The sequence below is a fragment of the Oxyura jamaicensis genome (assembly GCF_011077185.1).
Source record: "Oxyura jamaicensis isolate SHBP4307 breed ruddy duck chromosome 2 unlocalized genomic scaffold, BPBGC_Ojam_1.0 oxy2_random_OJ106602, whole genome shotgun sequence".
NCBI lineage: Eukaryota > Metazoa > Chordata > Aves > Anseriformes > Anatidae > Oxyura > Oxyura jamaicensis.
The window spans coordinates 54,178-70,818 of record NW_023303611.1 but is presented as its reverse complement, the minus strand read 5'-3'; the positions used below and the strand labels follow the sequence as shown (position 1 = coordinate 70,818).

Here is a 16,641-nt window from a genome sequence, read left to right as displayed (position 1 = left end):
TTAGGAACTAATATCATGTAACATTAGAGTCTAACAGGACTGTTCAACCCATTAATTCCACAGCAGCTCAAATATGCCCCAAAAAAACATTATTTGAACTTCCCAATGGGAACGAGTCATAAGAAATACAGTATGAAAAGCTTTAATTTGTACTGCTAGAGAATATGTACTAATTGTACAGTCTCTCTCTCTCTCTCTGCATAGTTTAATTCAAATACATTTTAGTTTTGGGCACTGCTGTGTTTGTGTCTGTTTATTAGACACTGATATCCCTCTCAGCTTGGCACTTGCTCTGGAGTTATTTTTAAAATGACAATTTCCCAGATAATCTGTGGCATGTGATGCCTGATCTTAAGGGAAAGCCATCTGTGCTTCTACTTGCCAATAATTTATCACACAACTGTACAAGTAATAAATTTCTCGTCCTTAGTTTAAGCCAAAGTCCCCACATGTACTGTATAAAATCACTTTGCAACTGTACTGTATGTGGAATCAGTATATCGTCTGCTCTTTTAATCAATAACTTTAATACTTTCTCCACCAAGTGTCTTGTGGAAAATGCTCATGTTTATGTTGATTCCTAACCCTGGAGTGCTTGGATATGACACATGCTATACAGCAGCTGAACCCGTCCTGGGGCAGACCCCAACTCCCTTTATCTGTATGCAACACCAGTCTGCAAACTGGGCAGTTCAGGGAGACAGAAAAGTGAGGGTTTTCATTGATTTCCACATGAAAATGATTCGCATTCTCTGCATGCAATGACAGTGAACCACATTAAATTCAGTGTATTACTGATTAGATTTTAATATCAATGCCTTGCATAATTTCTAAGCATTCGGGTGAAATCCTGTACCCATTTGCAGCCCACCACGCCAGAATTTCACCTACGTAAAAATACAAATTTGCCAGCAGTCACTTAAAAACAAGTAACTTTTTCTCACGTTTTGCTTTGGTGAGAAATTTGGAGCAGTTTAGTTAAACTGGTTTGAAGTCACACCTTTGGTTCAGCTCCCTGATGTAGACAAGACCTTGGGAGCTGTGTGGGGAAAGCTGCGCTGGCAGCTGAGCGGTGGACAGCTGGGGCTTTTGGCAGGGGTGGAGGGGACTCGTTCCTGGCAGCAGCAAGACGATATTTCTCTTCTCTCCCTCCCCTCTGTGGCCAGGTCAGAGGTGACTTTGGTGTCTGGAGGAATTTGAAGGCCTCGTGCTGACCCTCCTGTCCCTGCCTCAGCTGCCCCTTGCACATCAAAACCTGCGTGAATAAGGAGCTTTACGCTGGGTGAGGAAGGCTTTCCTCGCACGGCGAGGCAGATGCTTCCACCCGGCAGCACAGTGAAACTCTGTGAGGAAAAGCTGAAGGTTAGAAATGCCACTGTGTAGAAACATCTGCGTACAGCAGTGTGTGTAGCAGGGAACGTTCAAGAAATGAATTCAAGAATTCAGAAAAACCCAGGGGGGCTTAGGTCAATGAACTAAGGCACCTCTGAAGGCATAATGTGTACCTGGGATGTAATTCTGGGAAAATTATACTTACCTGTGGTGACCCACAGAAGTCTTCAGTTAACTGGCTGAAAGTGGCACCTGATGCATCTGCAGAAGACATCTGATGGCCTGTGCACCCACCAGCCCTGACGGCTCTCTCTCTTGAAAGAGCCACCAAGCCAAGCCATCTCTCAACAGAGCAATACAGGGTGAGGGGACCTGCCTTAGCTCTACTCCTGCACAGAAAGGCTGGATACCTGCCAGCCATCACAAAGGTTGCAAGGGTGTTTTTTTATTGCATCTTTTTACAGCATAGTTTGCCTGGGAGTGTTACCTGGCTTTGCTGACACAACCAGAAAACTTGCTCCTAGAGATATACTTGCTTTTCTAGACATCACTTCTACCTCCTCTATTTTTGCAGCGTATCACAGCTTGTGGTGTGTGGACTGAGGGCCAGGAGAGCCTAGAAGGCTGGCTGCAAAGCAGTGGGTTTAGGAGAGGGATTTGAAGGCGGAAGGAGAGGTTGAGTGATGTCCAGGTTCAGGTTTCAATACCATAATGACATCCCTGGGCTTTGCATTCAGAGAATTCCCCTTTGCAACCTCTTATCTTGTACCAGCAGCGTGAAGCTCTCAACTGTCAGTCACAGGAAATCTGCCCTATTGCTCCCTTGCATGACTGGAAAACAAAGGGAAAAGCATATTTTCACTGCAGGGTAACTCCCACATGATTTGCCTTGCCATAAAGCTCAGCAGGGACAAGGCTCACTCTGTAAGCACCGGGCTCCTTGCCTGGGTGAGGATGAGGCTGGTGAGGATGAAGGGTGCTCTCCACCCATCTCACCTCCATCTGTGCCCATTTACCCCGCAGTCAGCAGCACCTTAGCAGTGGATGGTGAATACCGGCAGTCCCACCTACAGCAGGCACATTGCAGAAACTCAAATTTCACTTACATATGCAAAAACGTGTTAAGCAGGTGAGCTAGCTATAAGATGAAGCCCTCCTACTTATATAAGTGCAAATGGCAAACAGTATATTGTATTTCATGATTTTATTGTGATCAGTAAACATCTCACAGTAAATACTAAACCTACCCTTTGATGCACATGACTCAATGCTGCAGAAGAGAGCCTTTGCAACAGGGACAAGAGCTTTCAAAAACATCTGCCTTTTGAGATGGACATTTTTCCATTCAACATATACATCCATCTTTGCATACCTTATACATGATGATAGGCAATACGCCTATATGCAATATGACCTTCTAGAAACACTCTGGGAGATGGTTTCAGGTCTCCAGGGAAAGACAGTCCAGCATAACAGGTAATGACATCTTCCAAAAGTTCTCTTTGTACATTTGAAATCACAGCAGCAGAGGCAAGCTCAAAGCATTTGTGCAGGTGATTCACTGGAAGCACATGAAATGTACAGGGGCGTGGGATTTCAGGGACAAGCTAGGAAAAAAAACAGTAGCCAGAGGGTTGATTTCTGTCCTTTTCTTTTGATTAGGGGGTGGACACCCATCTGAACTGTGCCAGAAAGAAGTCTTTTCCTTTGGGCTTATCCATGCTCAAGAAGCTTCCATGGTTTGCAGCAAACAGACAGAAACATAGGAAAAAAGGGTAGGTGAAATAAATTATCATTTTTGTTCGAGCTTCATAAGCAGCACCAACACATAAATGACAGCAGGCAATTTCCAGAGTTTTGGATTAAAAGACCCTGAAATGAGGAGAGTCCATGGATGAGTTCCAAGGGGAAGTCACCTCTACGTGCCATGGCTCTGCTGCCAGCACGACACCAAGCTGTGGTGTTGCTTCCCCTAGCTGTCCACAGGTTTCCAGAAGGAAGGTCCCACAGCTTCCTGCTGCCACCCAGCAACACCAGAGGGACAGCATGAACCCGTATGTCACCTGGCCTTAGGGGCCAGACGCACTGCCTCCTGCAGAAAGTCCCAGTTTACTCAAAGTCCTTCAGATCAGGATTAGAAAAGGTGGTCGGGCTGTGCCCATCATTGAGGCAGGGCAAACATGATCAATACGAGGCATTAATCATCTCTATAATTATCTGTATTCTCAAAAATCTCAAAACAAGCGAGCCCAAAAAGGCAGGCTGCCCAAGCAGTGGAATAACAAACAGAAGATTACAGATTCAGCTTCTCCCGCAGCCACATGCAACTTTACAAGCCCAAAGCTTCCCAAGCCCTCATTCCCTTTTGTGTACTTTGGACTCTCGACACGTTACTGATAGAAAGAGATCTACACTTCACTGCAAGGCATAAAAGTATGTCCAAACTGCTGCATGGGGAAGAAACTGGCCCACATGACTGACCACCTAAAAATAGGTCCTCTCCAGGGCTAGGGACAAATTTCAGAGATAACAGGCTTGATTTTCCACACACTGAAATATGTGCTGCGGAAATATGCCCTGAGAATGAGACACAAAGGGAAAGGTTATAAATAAAACAAAACCAGTCAGAAAATGGAAGAATACAAGCAGGAATCCTTCATCCTCTCAGAGAGTAAGTGACCAAATGCTTCACTCTGTTGGCACTTCTAGCCCTGACCCTTTCCCCTCCACTTTGCTAAGCTACCAACGCAGCATCCCACGGGAGCCTGTAGATCATCACTAAATGCCTCCCGTTACCAGAGGGGAAGACATGACTGTTTTTTTCCTGAACTGTTCTTGCATTTCATGGAATAACACAGCTACTTAGTGCTGAGTTAAGGGAGGATGAGTTGGTGCTGTGATGGTGGGGCTGGATGCAGGTAGCCCAGATGGCAGCAGTAGGGGGACCCTCCAGGCCAACCAGAATTAAAGGAAAAAAACGATAGCAGAGTTTTAGCAGGAGGAATTTTGACCAGGGAACAGATCTCATTTCTGATTTGTCCTTGACAACCCATAGTGCTCCCCTCCAAACCCCCAGCCCTATCATCAGGAAACAACAGCAGTGTTCAATGGAGAAGTGATTTGTGTTTTGCAGTACGGATCCAGCTCAGGCTTCCCAGCTGGTGTCAGCTCATCGCTTCGCAGAGATACAGCCTTGGCGCAGGGTCACATTTCTCCCCAGCCCTGGTCCGCTCAATGTCAGCCACTGATGCTATTTCAGTCTGAAGCCTCCATGGCTCAGCTGGCAGAGCAGAGGAGCGCGGGCATTTTTTTCTCCAGGACAATGCTTAGGTCTGTAATTCAAAGGAGAGACTGTTTTAAAGTTATACTCAGCACACGACTTTACCGTCCCTGGCTCCTAGACTGGTTTACTTTATGTTTTCATCCCTCCTCATCCTGAGGGTCATTCCTTCAGGACAGAGTAAAAATGGAGTGCTGGAAGACAAAGGATCGAGCTTTGTGCTATTACAGTTAAACTAAAATGCGGGGTGTAGGGGCAGGAAGGTGTTCAGACAGCAAGGCATCAACAGGCCTGGTAAAGCACTTGTTTGGCATTTGCCCAGTGACAGGGGCGGTACCTCTGTCTGTTAGCTTTACTTTGCAATGTATTTCAAATTTATCTCTGCTTTCCTTTTATGTCTTCCTTCATCCTGCAAATGCTCTTTAAGTGTATAGCAAAACCAGCATGACCATTCACATCTGAGGGCCTATGCCTTTTTTCTTTTGAAAGTCAGCTCAGAAGAGCAGGCTCCTCTGTTGGACATTTACCGGCCAAGTTCTTTCCCCCACTCCCTCACGTGAGGCTCACACGAGGATAGAGGACTGCAGTGTATGAGAGAGTGATGGAGGTGTTTGCAAAGACAACAGCAGCTGGAAGAAGTGCATTCAAACCAGTCAGGAATAGAACAAATACAATTCAAGCTCTGATCAGGGGTGCCATTGATTGTGACATTGTGTTCACTGTACCAGGCAGTGGTATATTAGATTAATATTGTTTTGAGTTATCACTGCAGGAACCACCTCAAGCACATCAGCCTGCATCCACACATGTGGTGTTGGATCCCCCTCTGCCACCACACCGCAGATTTCTTCACCAAAGGGGCACCTTTGAAGAGCTGTGGTGCTTTCAGAGCAATCCGTAGTCACTGGTGAAGTCCAGCTCCCAGGAGAGGGAGTTCTGTGGTGGGAGGAGGCCCCTTGCTCATCACTAGTCTTTTTATCTGGCTCCCTGGACCAACACCTTGAGGAACCTCAGGAATCGAGCCCAGGGGACAATCTCCTGTTCTATGCCAAAGAGCATCCCCAGTCACCTCTGTCAGCAGAAGACATCTCTGCCACTCCTGACCTCCAGGTACCTGCCAAACTCCTCGCTCTTGCAGCCAAAATGGGGCAGGCATGGCTATCGCTGTCCTTTGAACACTCTGGAGAGCATTCCAAGAGCCTGATAGGAATTAGGTGGCCACAGGGTAGCAGTTCACCATAACCTTCAGCAAGCAATGCCTGTGAGCAAACGCTAACACTGAAATCCCACTCAGATCAGGCCAGAGAAAGCAAAAATGTAAATAAAATCATTTATCCATGACATTCAAGATAGATTATATTTTTGAATGCTTAAAGAAAACAAAAACAAATAAACAAACAAACGAAAACCCAATCTCCAACTGTTACCCATCTAATGGATCTCTCTGCCTGGTCTCTGTGAGGCCACTTTGTAAAACTGGGGGAAGAAAGCTTAGAGAGGCAAATGGAAGATGTGAAGAGGAAAAGCCAGAAGGTCAGGGTAAGAAAGGACAGAGTAAGTGGGCACAGCTGTAAGTCCCAGGATGTCCTAGTCACTGAATAAGCACTGTTCCCTTTGAATTGGTACCCTAAAGCCCTGCACAACTCCTCCATCTCCTCTTCTACTTTGCAGCATCTCAGCAACCCACTTTTCATCCTTCCCACAGCACCTGTCAGCTCCCCTTAGCCTCTTCCATGAACAGAGCAGACCATCTCACCCTCTCCCTGAAAATACAAGTCCCGTGAAGAAAAGAGCAGTCTCTGCTCAGGCAGAAACAGCTCCCCTCAATCCTGACCCCAGAACTGGCTTGGATCAAGACATCCCCTCCAAAACAAGGCTGATGAGGCACACACGCTTTGCCTTATGCCCATAGGAGTAGTGATGGCAGGCATGGCAAAGGAGGAATGTTTATGTTGTTACAGAATAATAATAATAATAATAATAATAATAATAAAACAACAACAAAAAAAAAACATAGAAAACATAGGCGTTCAGGCATCAGCCCGATGTCTTTCCCGTGACAGCACTCTCACTTAGCATTTGAGATAAGGTATTGTTTTGTTGGCTGGCTGAGTAATGCCAAAGGAATGAAATCATTTTTATTTTTGCTGAGAAGGGTCAGTGTGCCTTCTGGATAAGGAAGAAGTCGGAGGAGCTCCATGTTAAATCAGGGGACCTCCCTGGAAGGGATTTTTTTTTATTTATTTATTTATTTATTTTTTTAAAAAGGAGGAAATTAGAGATGAGAGGTGCTTTGTTCTCCCATGAGGAAATACTTCTTGGTCAACACAGCCTGAGGTATAAGGTGTGGAGGAAGATAGCGCACTACTCACTGCGTCAGGACAGCCCGCGGCAAAATGCCTGGATATGAGGGAATGGCCTTGCTGATTTAATCTTCAAAGCAACTAACTGAAGCCTGGTTTTCCCTCATTTCTCCACCTACCTCTTTTATGAGTTTATCTATCTTGGCAGCTGCGAGTAAGTGTTTTTATTTGCATTTTGTCTTAACCTGTCTTGAATTAAGTATGATTTCAGTGTAATTGGATACTAATGACTCGTTCCTTGCCAAAGGATGTGGTAAATCTCCACGTAGAGCTCGGGGCACCTCATAAGCTCTCTAGGTTGCCAGCTTGTTCTCCACAGTACCCAAAGCATTACTGCATGCACCTTCGTCGGCTGCAGAACCCCTCTGGAGAGGTGATAGCTGGGAGGGGAGAAGTGTATTCTAGAGATGGGAGCAGCAAGGAAGGCCATCTGGCACGGAGAACTGGTGCTGACCTGAATCTCAAAGGCTTCTGGGGGGTTGTTAGAGGTTTTATGGGTTGGTGGAAGAAAACATGGTTCTTGCTCCATGGCTGAGAAAGAAGAAAGCAGAGGAATCCTCCTTCAGACAGAACTGAACCTGCAGCTTAAAAAGTGTAAAAATCATGTTCCTAGAGTCTGCCTTGCTGCCAGGTGACCTAACAGAGCACATTAGAAGACACTGAAATGTAGGGTTGGCAGCATACTGTGGGGCATGTGTCTTTCCCTACCTGCACGCCCATTTGTAGCACCCCTTCTCATTTCTAGCTCTTGCCTGCACTCATTCCCTCCCTCCCCAGGGCACTAGCCTGAGTTCCCAGCTCTGACTCCAGCTTCCTCCAGGCATGAGGATTGTTCTCTGCTTGACCAAGCTTTAGCTTGAAACCATTATTTTTGGCTGTGGACCTGCCCAAATCCATGGGACCCTGATGTCCTGCCTGTCCTGGACATGTGGTAGAGGATGTCTGACTGCCAGCTGGAGGAATAAATGCCAGTCCCAGCTGCCCAACTGGGAAAAGGCGCTACTCCAACCCCTGCAATCTTCTGTTTGCAATTACAGTTTTCCTGTTATTAAATGTCCACCAGCCATTTGGACATGCTCACACTCTTTCATTCATTTTGTGGTTCCTCATGATTAATCTAGAAGAGAATAATAAAACCCCTTTGCAGAAGAGGAACTATTTGCAAGTCTCTGCTTGTGAAGGGGCTGCTCCCCTCTGTGCTCACCTCCCTGCACTGGCCTGAGGCAAATCAAGAGGAATCTGGCCTCATCTTCATCACCCACCTTACTAGCACCTGCAAAAAAATCAGGAGAGCAAGAAGGAAAGAAAAAAGAGGACGGAAATAACAGATCAAAAGTGAGGTGTCCGTGGAGGCAGACAGCAGCTCTACCTCTCATCTACTGGATTCCTTCTCCACACTTTTTATGCTGATTCCCCAAGCTGTCCCACTGCCTTATTCCCACTCCACGTTTTCAGCTTTGTCATCTCAGGATGACCCTCCTCCTTCATAACGCACTGAAAGTGCCTGAGCTGCTCTAGCAAACGGGATGGAGCAGCCTGTGCCTCTCTTTTTTGCACTGCCCCCAGCAGCAAGGTCTTATCCCACTGTTTGCACTGACAGGGCTGATTCACCTCTCTGACCTACAGGAAACGACATATTTTCCTGGATTATCAAACTGAGTGTCCACAGACTACCACAGCAGGAGTAAGTTGAGTTGTGTGGTTTAGTGCAGGGGAGGTGAAGCAAGATCTCCTTATTTTGGGTCAAGGAGCAGCTAGAGTGGCTCGTCCTCTTCAAACTTCATTCTTGATGTCTTCTTTGTTATCCAGAACTTAATACCTGTGTTACCCCACAAGATGGTCCTTGACTTGAAGGAGCACTCACAACCAAGTCAGGCCTTCTCTGCAGAGGAGCTACAGCTGCTCACCCTCATCCCATCTGCTTGTGTATCCATGAGAAGGAGAGGGCCTCTGGCTGAGCAGAGGAAGCTGTGCAGAAGGCCTTCATCTGCGTTCACCCATAGTGGCCAAAGCAATGTTTGTCTGTCAGGCCTCATCAGATTCACAGGAAGCATGAACAGTGAAGGAAAGAGGTCTGACTGATAGGACCTGGCCTCATGGAGCAATAGTTACAAGGCGGTTTTAGCTGGCTGCATTCCTGATGTCAGATATGCCCCTGTTGTGACACTGTCACACCCCTGGCTTGAGACCAGCCAGCCAGCACGGCTGCTGATGCAGGATGAGCAGACCACTGCCAGGGTGACAATGCAGCCCAAAAACACCTCCCTGCACTGGAGCCTGTAATAACAAAAGATAGAATAAAAGACCAAAAAGATCAACATTTCAGACTGGTTAGGGGAAAGGAACAATAACAAATTAACTTTTTGCTTGTGAAGGATGAAACTAAACCAACTTTTCTTATGAACAGGGATAGGTCTTTCCTTCGTCTAACTTTGATGCGGCATCATACAAAGCAAAGAAATGCAATGCTCAGGGCTCTCTGCCCTGTTAATACCCAGTAGTCAGGCAAAATCATCATTGCCAAGGGAGGTACAGTAGCAATGCATGTTCAGATCGGGATGTGGTGACTAACGTCTGTCTCCAGCAGCTCCTGACATTTTCTCTGGCAGCAGATGATGTGAATCTTGTCCTGCTCCCATGGAGTGGAAAGAAGAGCCTTTCCTGTTTTCCCTTGTTCCAAAAGGTACAAAGCTTGCTAATTCTTTTGTTGTTCGTCTAATTAAGCTAAGGCTAAATATCATGCAGCTTGGTTTTGGTAGCTGTGCTCTGTTCAGTACAGACCTGTTTATGAAAGCGTGATTGGACAACCATCAAGCCAGAAATAAAAGAACAACCAAAGACTATCACGGGGGAGAAGCCAGCAGCCCAGTGACACCTGGGTTGTTATCAGTACTGAGTTAACATGTGTGGCTGTGGTAAGATTAGCAAAGGGCTCATAAAAACAGGCAGCAAGCATTGCCAAGAAGTTCTGCGGCTGAATCCCAAGTATCATTAAACTGTGAGGTTTTCTCCATCTCTCTCTGGAAAAGCAAAACACACTTTGGATTGACTGACAAGGAAAACAAGTTATGGGGTGCTGTGGCCTATACAGAGCATGTCAAGCAACTAAGACCACAGCCACTGACGTCCTTTCCAGAGCACCAACGTGGTGCTTTGTGTGGATTCAAAGGTGAAACCTGCTCTGATAAGCCAGAAAGGGTTGTCTCTGACAGCTGAGCCACAGGAAGGAAATGTGGGGAATGGACCAAGAGCAACTTTGAGCTTGGGGCAGGAACTAACGTGCAGACATGACTCTGGCATGTCCCAGCGGGACAGGTGTTGGTATGATGGTGGAGCTGGGGTTATATAGAAGACAAGGTGCTCAGGCTGTCTTGTCCCCACTTGTGGTGCAGGTCCAAGCATGGGGTGACTGCCCCAAGGTTCCTCTGCTGCCACAGTGCTGGGGACATGGAGGCAGATCCCACATCCCCTGCCCAGCAGGAGGGATCCCTGCTCAGAGCAGGCTGGGGAGCCGAGTTTGTGAGTGAGGAGGCATGACACAGCTCCCTGAATTTGCAGACTGAATGACATTTTGCCTCATTTTGGGCATACAGGTAACATGGGGTGACTTGTTCCCAGCTCACAGCTGCAGAGCTCTTTGTCGTGGCGTGACAACATCAGGCATGGCTCTGGGGACACGGTTCCGTGGGGGAACACAGGGGTCCCACACCTCAGCCACCACCTGTGGCTACAAAACCCTGATTTCCCCTCAGGAACAGGGGCCGGAGGTGACAAGGGCTGGCAGCCATAGGCCACAACTTGCAACCCCCCAGCCCCCCACCCACCGCCGCCGCCCAACACGGCCCGCGCCGCCACCACCACCCGGGGCCAGTGGCGCAATGGATAACGCGTCTGACTACGGATCAGAAGATTGTAGGTTCGACTCCTGCCTGGCTCGCTTCTTTTGTTTTTATTATGTTTTCTCCTGACACAAACAGCCCCGTCTCAGCTGCTGTCCAGCCGCTGGAAGTGCTGGGAAACTTTCTGGGACGCTAAAAGTCGCACCTACCTGCGCAGGGCATCAGTAGAGGTCACCACTTACCCAAATCAAGAAAAAGTAATAGAAAAGTGTAATGTACTAACTCACTCTGCAAGGATACGCTCCCACTTCTAGTGGTGATGCACCAGGTTTCCTAGCTGGTGATCAGCAGGATGTCTTGTCTGTGCACATGCCACAGATCTTAAAGTGCAGGCAGCATCTCCCCACAAAGGGACATTTTCACCACCTCCCCTGTGAACTCCTCCAGGCAGCCCAGGGACTTTTAACCTCATAATTGAACTTCATGAGTTTTTTCTATTTCCCCTTCCTCCAGCAGAAGAGAGAGCCTTTGCTTGAAACACAGACAAACCTTTTCCTACAGCACTGGAGCTGAAGGACCCTTTCTGTTGGAGCAGCTGTCCCCCCTTGTCCCTGACAGCTGTTTACCAAAAGCACCTCAGCCCTCTGCCAGCCCACCTCACACTTCGGAGAACCAACATACCAGAGTGAAAATGCCTAATCTGTGTCATATTTCTGTTATTGAGAAATCTGATACAAATGATTAAATAGGATACAAGCACGCAGCTCTTTATTGGCCCTAACTGGAGGCCAGGTACAGAAACAATTAAGCACTTGCAGACAGCTAGTCACTGACAGTTGGCACCTAAATGAAGTACTTAGCAAGCTACTCTGCCATCCAAGCACCTCATATACTCTTATTGCAATAAAAAGCATTTAATATATTTATACACCTGAACATGTCCTAGAGGCAAAGTAGCTGCTTAGCACACAGTAAGTCCTGAGATCATTGCCTGCATTTTTTTTTTTCTTTTCACCTTTACTTTCCCTTTCTCTTCTCTTTTCTCTCTCTCGCATTTGTCTTTCCTGGCTTTCACTCTGGCTTTCATTCTTTTTTTTTTTTTTTTTCCTTTCTTTTCCCTCTGTCTTCCTTTTCATTACAGGTAACATGCACTTATGCAGAATGGCACACATCTCACCTTTTGGGTGAGAGAGAAAAGATGTCTTTTCTCAAGCTGCCCAAGAAGTCAGCTTGCAAGATGGAGAAGGAAAGAAGATAGTCCCTTCTCCATAAGAGATGCTGGGTGTGCTTTCATTTTGTGAACTGTCCTCTAGGAAGAGGAAAAAGGGGCTCCACTAAATAAGTAAAAAGGAATGCAGGAGTTTCCATGAACTTCTGCAAAAAGTAGGAGCAAAGACATTTATATATAAATAGGTGAAAAATCAGTCTTGTGGCCCTGGATGGAGATACACCAGAGAGTATCAAAGGGGTGTTTCCAGACTGTGAATTTAGATTGGACTGCTAGTGTGTGAACATTTAAGACAATGGACACCGAAGGAAATGGATGTCTTTACTCATTCTCTGCTTCCCAGGGTGCCCCATTCCCTGGATTTCCTCCTACATGCTTCCTAAGAGGGGTGCACTGCATCACACTTGAAGAAAAACAAGAAAAGGTGGCACAAGTGTACACAAGCATACATTAAAATGTACTAAATAATAGAAAGCTTAGCTGGGACCAGTGGTTTAATGCATGAAGTGTGTAACTACATACCAATAGCCTGTAGGTTTGACTGTGGCTGAGCCTGCTAAATCTTCTTGCTCGCTGATTGATAATTTTCTTACCTTTCTTATTCCCACAGACATTGGGCCTTCCTTGCAGTTATATCTGAAAAGCACACTCTCACACAGAGAACGCTCATTCTAGGTTCTTCTGAAGGAGAATACCTCCTTTCTTCCCCTACAATGCAGCCAGACTTTGCTGCCTTGAGACGTTTACTTTTTTCCAAGCCAGGAGTCATTGCCAAGTATGTTTTTTCTGCACTCCGTGTAGCACCTGTAATGAAAAGGATGACATGGGGAAAAATAAGACAGCAATACAATAGAACATAAAAAAAAAAAGCAGAATACGAGTGCTGGCTTTATTATTTACCACATGCCAAGCAAGCCTGTGACCATGTGCATTAAATCCCTCCTGCACAAAGGATACCTGTGCCCTCTCCCACTGCTCCACCTTGTTGCAGCTCATCCCGTGCCTCCCTTTACAACAGGACCGGAGGCCAGGGCCGAGCCTCAGGTTTGTTACCACCCGTCAGGAGATCGTGGGGCACTTGTACCCACTGCCACCAGGAAGATGTCCAGAGCGGAGCTCTCGTCAGTGAGGATTGCCTGGCACCTGTGGCGGGAGCTGCTCTGCGGCCTGAAGACCACTGTGGGAAGGAGGCCCACGGCCCTGCCGTGCCACCAGGTGACCTCGTAAAATTAGACAAAAGGGAGTTAAACAGAGCTATTTTGGGGTTTCACACAGAACAACGTCAAATGTCTGCCCTGTTACTACTGGAAACAAACGCATTCTCCCACCAGCGCAGCTGCAGCACAGAGGTCAACGCGTACCGCACAGCCGGCACCTGGATGTGGCACTTTGCTGTTTTTTCCCCGGCTGCACCTGTGACAGAGACGAAATGGCTCTGCCCCCACGCGAGAGGGCAGCGTGTCTCTCCAGCCACGAGCTGTGGCAGCTTGCTGAAGCCAGTTTGCAGGGGACAAAAATAAAAAAAATGTTGCCGTCTCCTTCGAGCCGGAATCGAACCAGCGACCTAAGGATTCCCGCAGGCGGCGCCTCTACAGTCCTCCGCTCTACCAGCTGAGCTATCGAAGGGACCTGCGCACCGCCGCGCCGCGGCCGCCCAAGCTCCCGCCCCACCCCGCGCGTCGCTCTGCGCATGCGCCCTCCACAGGCAGCCGGCGGCAGCGGGGCCGGCGCATGCGCACAGCGGGCCTGCCGCCGCCCTCGCGTCACCCCCCCCGGTCCCCTGCGCTGCGCCGCGCGGCCCCGCCCCCTCGAGAGGGGCTCGCTGAGGGGGCGTCGGCCCGGGCGCTCCTCGTGTGCGGGGCCAGTGGCGCAATGGATAACGCGTCTGACTACGGATCAGAAGATTGTAGGTTCGACTCCTGCCTGGCTCGCATCGCTGTTTTGGCTGCGCCGGGTGGCGGCTGGCCTGACCCCCCGAGACTTTACTGGCATGGAATGTCTCTCTTTTTTATATTTTTATTATTATTTATTATTATTTTTTATTTCCCTGTTAAACACAGATGTCCCACATTACGTCCTGGCCAGCCATGTTTGACAGCGACAGCGGAGCAAGCACAACATGGTGGCGTGCCGCCTTCCCCCGCAGTGCCAGGCCTCGTGTTGTGTCCTGCTGCGGGTGCCCTTCGCAGCCGGAGCCGGGAGGACGGGAGTCCCACAGCAGCCCTGCTAACCTGCCGCACCACCCCATAACTCGTAGCGGCGGTGCTGGCTCCACAGCAACAGGCCTCGTCCTTACCTTGCACTGAATCCACGATTGTGCAGGTGTGGCTGCTCCCAGGTCTGATTACTGGGGATTACTGGCTTGCCTCTGTCGGTTACGCATACTCACGGTGGTAACACTGCCCATCGCAGTGGTGCTGCCGGTTCCTCTGCTCCTTGGTACAGCGCTATCTTCCCTGCTCACTACATTGTACAGGGCCAGCAGTGTCCCTCAGCTGGTGCCTACGGAGGGGCAGGCGCTGAGCTCTGCTCTCTGGGGACAGCGACAGGACCCGAGGGAACGGCACGGAGCTGGGACAGGGGAGGGTCAGGCTGGGGGTTAGGGAAAGGTTCTGCACCCAGAGGGTGGTCGGGCACTGGGACAGGCTCCCCAGGGACATAGCCCCAGCACTGAGCCTGCTGGAGTTTAACAAGTGTTAGGACTGTGCTCTCAGTCACATGGTCTGAATTTTTGGGTCGACCTGCGTGGAGCCAGGAGCTGGACTTCGTGATCCTAGTGGGCCCCTTCCAACTCGGGGTACTCTATGATTCTGTGATTCTGTTATTCTCCCTGTGCAACTTCACTGGCACACGAATTGTGTTATTTGTTGCCACATGGAATGCATTTGATGAGGTGGATATTTAAGTGGTTTGAAAAGTTTAAGCGCAGATGGAAGTTTTTATATTTTATGTGTTAGAGTGTGTTTCTTTTTGTTGTTTTGGGAGACGAGATAATCCAGTGATGTGCCAGGCATTTAAGTGGCATGAAGTTACGAGTGCAGGTTTAAGAAAATAGAGCTCAGTAAGAAACGAACAGCGCTCTGGAGCTCTGTATTTGTGTGTCAATGCGCGCAGGAGATGGAGCGCGGCGAAAAAAGGAAGCGAGCCAGGCAGGAGTCGAACCTACAATCTTCTGATCCGTAGTCAGACGCGTTATCCATTGCGCCACTGGCCCCTCGTGTAAATCGTTTTCCTCGTCCTGCCTTAGAGGCTGTCACCCCCCCCCACCGCAACCCCCCCTCCCTTCTGCAGCTCCCCCCCGCAGCGCCCCCCCGCCCCGTGCCCCCCCCCGTCCTGCAGCCCCCTCTCCACAGGGAGCCCCGGGCCCGGCCGCTACGCGCCTCGGAGCCGTACGCGGTGCGCGCATGCGCCGGGCGGCGCGCGGTACGCTCTTGAGCCGTGGCGGCGGGCGATGAAACAGGTCCCTTCGATAGCTCAGCTGGTAGAGCGGAGGACTGTAGGGGCGCACCTCACGGGAATCCTTAGGTCGCTGGTTCGATTCCGGCTCGAAGGAGACGACATATTTTTTCGGCACTAGCTACTCGCAGCCGCTATCGCCTCACAAATCACCGAACCAGCTCCCACCCACACCGCTGTTACAGTTCCCCAGCTCGCTGTCCTCCCACATCATTTCTCCTCACACATCTTCAGCCGCTTTTCTTTCCCTTTTCTCTCTGAGGCACCCCCACACCGCAGCCCCAGCCTCCGAAACACCCGAAGGCTTCGCTGTGACTCCCCGAGCGAGCGGGAGCTGTGCTGCGGTCACAGGGTCACGGGGCCGGCTGCACAAGTGCCAAGACCCTTATGTTATGTTATGTTGTGAAGGGAAACGAGAGGCACGTTGCTCCCGCTCCGGGTCACCACAAGCCCTCTCGAAGCAAGTCACTGCAGGAGAATGCCTGCTGGGATCGTCCCGGCTGATTAGGGTGTTGAAACGCCGAGGGCTTTTTCCAGAACCCTCTCTCCTCTCCCCAAATGTCTAGACACAATTTTCCGGGCTCCCCGCTACCCACCAGCATCCTTCCGGCCCCGGCACGGAGGTCCGGGCCCTCTCCTACCACACTCCTGCGCTCACCGCTTCTCCCACCCTGCCCTGTGAGGCGAACACGAACGCACGGCGTCAGTGCAAGCAGTTCTGTCTGCTGGGTGGTCACAAAATGGGAACGAACTGCCCCGTGACGCCGGGCTGGCACTGTGCTGTGTAAGCCGGCTGAGCTCTTCATCCCCGCCGTTCATCCCCTGTCAGTGAGAAACAACACACGGGGCGGTGATTTCATGGACAGGCCTCTCCTAGTTCCTGGAGGGAAGGAAGGGGCTGCTTTGCAAGTCTTCTCCCTGCTTTCTAGCAACCCAACAAACATTTTCTTTTCTATAAGAAATAGTATAGAAAATAAAAATCATTTCTCTGAACTGTGCTCAGTTTTGCATGCTTCATTATTTTTTTCTTTAACAATTTTGTAATTCTTTTTTGACTGAAATCATAACCATTCTCTGGCTATTAATTCTTAGGGAAGGTAACCAATGAAACTAAACAGCATACTGCTCTGTTTGATGTGTCTT

At 49.0% G+C, this 16,641-nt stretch overlaps 5 non-coding genes across 5 annotated transcripts; 3 read left to right on the top strand and 2 right to left on the bottom strand.

Moving 5' to 3' along the window:
• The first annotated feature begins 10,839 nt into the window (after nt 1-10,839).
• TRNAR-ACG lies at nt 10,840-10,912 on the top strand. Its single transcript has one exon. It is a non-coding gene; the product is annotated as a tRNA-Arg (tRNA).
• Nucleotides 10,913-13,578: 2,666 nt separating this feature from the next.
• Nucleotides 13,579-13,668, bottom strand: TRNAY-GUA. The gene is given in 2 exon segments: nt 13,579-13,614; nt 13,632-13,668. It is a non-coding gene; the product is annotated as a tRNA-Tyr (tRNA).
• A 232-nt stretch (nt 13,669-13,900) lies between these two features.
• Nucleotides 13,901-13,973, top strand: TRNAR-ACG. The gene has a single exon. It is a non-coding gene; the product is annotated as a tRNA-Arg (tRNA).
• A 1,210-nt stretch (nt 13,974-15,183) lies between these two features.
• On the bottom strand, nt 15,184-15,256 carry TRNAR-ACG. The gene has a single exon. It is a non-coding gene; the product is annotated as a tRNA-Arg (tRNA).
• Nucleotides 15,257-15,505: 249 nt separating this feature from the next.
• TRNAY-GUA lies at nt 15,506-15,595 on the top strand. The gene is given in 2 exon segments: nt 15,506-15,542; nt 15,560-15,595. It is a non-coding gene; the product is annotated as a tRNA-Tyr (tRNA).
• The last annotated feature ends 1,046 nt before the right edge of the window (nt 15,596-16,641 follow it).